The sequence below is a fragment of the Alligator sinensis genome, unplaced genomic scaffold, assembly GCF_000455745.1.
Source record: "Alligator sinensis unplaced genomic scaffold, ASM45574v1 scaffold239_2, whole genome shotgun sequence".
NCBI lineage: Eukaryota > Metazoa > Chordata > Crocodylia > Alligatoridae > Alligator > Alligator sinensis.
Window position 1 is genome coordinate 706,354 of NW_005842279.1, and position 5,844 is coordinate 712,197.

Sequence of the window (5,844 nt, forward strand, 5' to 3'; positions counted from 1 at the left end):
CTCGATGATCTATTGAGGTCCCTTCCGACCCTAACATCTATGAATCTAAGAAAGAAGAAAGCTTACAAGAAGTAACCTGGACAAACAACTTGGGAGGAGTATAAGAGTATTGCTCAGACATGCAGGGATGAAGTCAGGAAGGTCAAAGCGCAACTGGAGTTGCAGCTAGTAAGGGATGCGAAAGGTAACAAAAAGGGTTTCTATATGTAAATCATCAACAAGAGGAAGGTCAGGGAAATGTGAATGTGGGGGGGAAAGCAACCTAGTGACAGATGATATGGAAAAGGCTGACAAACCCAATGCTTTTTTTTACCTGTCTTTACAGGCAACGTCAGGTCCCAGACTACTGCAGCTGGTAGCACAGTTTGGGGAGGTGAGCAGTCAACAATAACAAAAACAAACAAACAAATAAACAAACAAACAAATTAGGGACTCTTTAGAAAAGCTTGATGTGTACAAGTCCATGGGACTGGACATGATGCACCCAAGGGTGCTGAGGGAGTTGACTGATGTGATTGCAGACTTGCTGGCCATTATTTTTTTTAAACTCCTGGGGAGGTCCCACACGATTGCAAAAGGGCAAATTTAGTGCACATCTTTAAGAAAGGGAGGAAGGAGGATCCAGGGAACTACAGACCAGTCAGTCCCTGGAAAAGTCATGAAGCAGGTTCTCAAGGAATCCATTTCTAAGCACTTGGAGCATCTATACGCATGCTCTGGGGAAGAGCACTTTAATTAGAGCATCTCCAAGAACCACTTTAATTAGAGCACCTACAGCATCACGCGTATTCAGTGTCTCGTGCTTCAAAACGGTGGTGGGGGCACTTTAACTAAGCTTGTTTGAAGAGCTTTAGTTAATATGCCCCTGCAACCATTTTGAAGTGCAGGAACACTGAATAGATGGGATATAGAAGCTGCTGCAGCACACTAATTAGCATGCTCCAGCAGACTTGGTTAATTGAGTCTACTCCAATGTGTGCTAATTAGCACAGATTGGAGCAGATGTCCAGCATGTGTATAGGTGTCCTTGGAGAAGAAAGTGATTAGGAACAGTCAGCATGGATTCACAAAAGGCAAGTCATGTCTGACCAACCCGATTGCTTTCTATTATGAGATGACTGGCTCTGTAGATGTGGGAAGAGCAGTAGAAATGATATACCTAGACTTCAGCGAGGCTTTTCTTATGGTCTCCCACAACATTCTTGCAAGCAAGCTAAGGAAGTATGGGCTGGATGAATGGATGATAAGGTGGAAAGAAAACTGGCTGATTGTCAGGCTCAGAGGGTAGTAATCAGTGGCTCAGTGTCCAGTTGGCAGCTGGTATCAAAGTAGAGTGCCTCAGAGTTCAGTCCTGGGGCTGGTTTCGTTCAATATCTTTATCAAGAACCTGGAAGATGGGATGGAGTGCACCCTCAGCAGGTTTTCAGATGACACCAAGCTGGCAGGAGTAGTGGATAAGCTAATTACCTGAAGGGTGATTTCAAAGAGGATGGAGCTAGACTGTTCTCAGTGGTGACAGATGACAGAACAAGGAATAACCATGTCAGGTTGCAGCAAGTGAAGTTTAAGTTAGATATTAGGAAAAGCCCTCTCACGAAGAGGGTAGTAAAGCACTGGAACAGTCTAACCAGAGAGGTTGAGGGTTCTCCATCCTCAGAGGTATTTAAGAACTGGGTACACAAAGCCCTGCCCGGGATGATATAGTTGGAAAGGATCTTGCTTTGAGCAGTGGGTTGGACTAGATGATTTTGAGGTCCCTTCCATCCCTAATTTTCTGTGAATCTAAGGTGAGAGGTACAAGATATTATCTTCATGCAAAGAGGTCACTTATTTTAGGTTGTTTGCAAATGATCTAGCAATTAATTGAGTCTGATGTTAAAGTTACCAGGCAGCCAATGTTAGAGACATTTCATTTAGCATCCAAGAGCTCATTATCTTAAGAGCATTCAGCTCTAAACTAAGAGTTCACAGAGAGATCACCACTGGGTCTCTAATCAATTAACAGACAATGCATAGGGATATAAAGATCTCAGTGACACAGGCACACAACTTGGCCTGCTATGCTATAGATCACAATGATTAAGGGGATAGTGACACACACTTGAGTTCAACCTAATGCAACAGTAATAAGAAATTACCCTATTAGCACATGATCTGAGGGCTTCCACTTCTTATTGCCATTGAACCTAAATGGAAACAGAAGCCTGGGGCTGTGACAGCAGGAAGGAGAGCTACACTACGTGCTACATTTTGCAAGTGCTGTAGAAAAGAGAGTGCTCACTTTCATTACAGAGTAAGAAAAGGCCCCCCGAAGGAAAACCACCCCAACTTTTGACAAACTGCAAGTTACTGTTTCACTGACACAGCTTGATTCAGCAGTTCAGGGTATTGGTTCTGGAGTCTTTCATCCATGTCACCCACTTAATCCTCTCCAGCATCAGAAGACAAAAGTCATTCCAGACTGCCGGCAGTCTGAAATGGATCAGTGGTCTTAGTCCAAGTCCTGTTGAACAAGTGCCAATGCTGCAGAAGCCATCAGCGCAACATGGTTAAGCTCTGCAGGGAAGCCAAGAAGTGAATGGGCCAAATTGCTCAGTTTCTGCACTCCCACCCCTCAGGCTGGGGGGTGAGGGGGAAGTTGTTTTCCAAAACTTGGCAGTGGCACATTGTCAGGACAGCGTGGGAAAGCTTGCACTGTATTGTTATGAACCAGGAGTCTCTGGTGACATCCTCAGTCTGCCAGGTGTTGTACAGACACAAGGGAACCAGCCAGAACACTGTAGGTGGAAGGAGAAAAGCAAACTAATACGCTGGTTTCTATGTGGCGACTGACTGCATTCCAATAATGAGGTACAATCTAAAGAGGACTGGCCTCCGCTGTGCTATGTACAGTACAAACATAAGAGATTGTTGCTATCTCCAGGAACTTGAAATTCTAAGAAAGAGATGAGACATAACAGGAAAACACAAGCAGACATCAGGAGTAAAATATTCCAATTCAACCCTTGCAAGAGTGTCACAGGTATGGCTCAGGGGTTGGATCAGGCCTGTGGAGCCATATGATCTGGCCTGTGGGACTCAGACCAACCCTGCACACCACATGCAGTGCACACCAAGCCTGGCATCACGGGTGCTACACACAGCGCAGAGGGCCAGTTCAGGGCACACGCTGGGCATGCAGCACCCTGCTGGGCCAGTCCTGTGTGCTGGCTCCAGGACCAGTCTGGACTGGGTCCACAGACTGACCCCCACACACCAAAATTAGCATGGGTCCTGCTCCATGCATGTGCACCCTGTGCAAACAACGCAAGACTGGTCTGGGGCATTCATTGTGTGAGGTGTCTGTGCTGACCTGGCTTTGTGTGCTGGCTCCAGTAGGCTGGGCCAGTCTGTGGCCCATGGGGCCAGATAAATTTGACCCCCCTGCATTTACAGCAAGGTATGAAGACTTTGCAATGCTTTGGTGTTGTCCCAGCAAGGCTGCCCATTCCCAGAATGTCAGTTTCTAGTGCTGTGATGCCCATTGCTCTGGTCAGTTAAGCAGTGCTATGGGTAATCCCACAATAATCAGATTATTTGAAGGGTGAGGTGCTCAAAGGGAGAGCGTGTCAGACCCCAGTCTTCAACACAAAAAAACAAAACAACAACAACAAAAAAAAACAAAAAAAAAACACAAAGCTCTTACTAAAAAGAGGGAGGTCTTGATGTGGGAACAAGGGAAACTCTCAGATGATTCTGAGGTTTTCATGTAACTGAATTCCTTTTCTTATAGACAGGGGGTAGAAAGGCCCTGTTTTCAAAGGCCATTACTCAGTGTGGCCAACCTGAGGACAGACACAGCTTGGCCCTTGACATTCTGGATCAGCTGTCTTGATTTATCTGCAAAAAGACCACACACACAAGTACATGTCCTGGATCAGATGCTGCCAGGCATCCCCTTGATTCAAAGAAATTAAAAATCAGCATTGGTTGACACATTTGTTCCAATCAACCAATTCCTGGCCCTACCAAAGTTGAATTTGTCAAAATGTCTACCAATATTTAGCTCTTCATGTAAAATATTTGACAAAAAAACAAAAACACCCAAACAAGTCTCTTGGTAAAACTTAAGAGAAACAAAAATAGAATCATCAAGTATTGCTGGTAACACATCATCATAAAGCCACATTCGTATCAAGATACCCGACACCTACCCAAGCTAAACCCCTCCCCTTGTCCTGGAATTTCTTATGACAGTGACTATTACAACTGAGCTGGAAATGAGAACAAAGGAGCTAGTGCCTTAGCAATAGAAATGAACCAGAAGCAAGGGTTTGGGGGTTTGTTTTTTGTTTGTGATATCTTTTATTGGCCCAACTCTATGGTTGGGAGAGAGGTTGGACAAGATTTTGGCACAAAGCACCCATCTTCAGGTCTGGGAAAGAAGCAGACACAAGCTAAACTGAACACCAGGAAAAAAAAACCCCAATGGCTCATGTTTAACTCCAAGTGAATGAAAACAGTTACCAAAGGAATGGAGGATGGCCATAAAGTACAGCAGCACTCCAAGCCTCCTGCAAGTGAAATGACTCATACAGCTTACAAAGAAATCTGATTTCAAACAATTTTAAGGAGGAAACCATTTATACTAGATAAGTAACCTATTAAAAAAGTAGCAGACACTTTTCCCACCAAGCCACCTACTGACTGCCACTGAACACAGCTCCTGGTTTTTACTGGGACCAGTTCCTTGTCTCTGATGCAGAATCTAGACCAGTCACATTGTTCCAGCCCAAGCTATACTAAGAACACCTTTCTGATAGGAGGCATCAGCTCCCAGACACCACAACTGATGCTCTAAACACCATTTAAGCTGCTTTCATTCCTGATGCTGCGAGACTAGCTGCTGGTTTAATTTAATGTACCCTGAGGATGGGCTCTGAAGATCTGGTACCTCTGGGGCCGGAGTAGCTGGAATGTCATGTGTGTACAGAAACACAGGGCTGACCTCCAAGGGATCGTGTCCTTCCATTTTACATACAAGAGCTACCTAGAAAGTGCTCTCAGGGAGGCCAGAATAGAAAGACTCCTTTAAGTCATCCTTAAAACATTTCAGCATTGACCGGAAGTCCTGGCAAGAAGATCTTGCTCACGATCGTTCCACCTGATGAAGCCTCATCATCCATACCAGAGCGGAAAAAAACGGCCGAGGCAGAGCAGGCGCGCAGACAGCACAGATCTCACAACGGCGCCATGCCCCCTGTGTTGATCAGGCAACCCAAAGCGGCATCTCTTGTTGAGCGCGCCATATAGACAGCTCAAAGCACAAATTGGCCTGATCGGCCATTCACGCATTCACAGAAACCAAACCAAGTGACGCGGCCACGGTCATCTTCAAATGCGAAGAACGAACAACAACGTAAGAGCTGGGGACTGAAACGCATATGGGGACGGGGATGTGACCCGAGGAACCAAGCCATCTCTTTCAGACGAGTGAAAACCCGCAAAGCAAGTGCCGACATCCCTCCTTAGGCTCCTGCCACCAGGCACACGGCCCTGCTCCTTGCCAGATGCAAAGCTGGAGGCGGTGGAAGACCTCCCTCCCCATCCAGCAAGCCGGGAGCTGCACCTTCTTCTGCCCCAACAGCCAGGCACGGCAGCGCTCTGGCATGCGCCCCCCAACCCCGAGGGCGTCTGCCTTGCCTCTCCAGAGGGCGCCCGCCCAGGCCACTTCCCTGGGGCGGGCAGCAGAGCGCAGCCGGACGGCCCCGACCGCGAGCCCGGGCTGGCGCAGCCACCCCCAGCGCTGTGCTCCCTGCTCCCCGCGCAGCGCCCTCACCTCCCCGCTGCCGCGCCGCTCCGCTA

At 47.1% G+C, this 5,844-nt stretch overlaps 1 protein-coding gene across 1 annotated transcript in view; it reads right to left on the reverse strand.

The window, feature by feature from the left end:
- NINL (ninein like) overlaps positions 1 to 5,838 on the reverse strand; it is a 64,565-nt gene extending 58,727 nt beyond the window's left edge. Inside the window, 1 exon segment of the mRNA XM_025209286.1 lies at positions 5,819 to 5,838. The gene's annotated coding sequence lies outside the window, so the exon portion shown is untranslated.
- Positions 5,839 to 5,844: the final 6 nt, after the last annotated feature.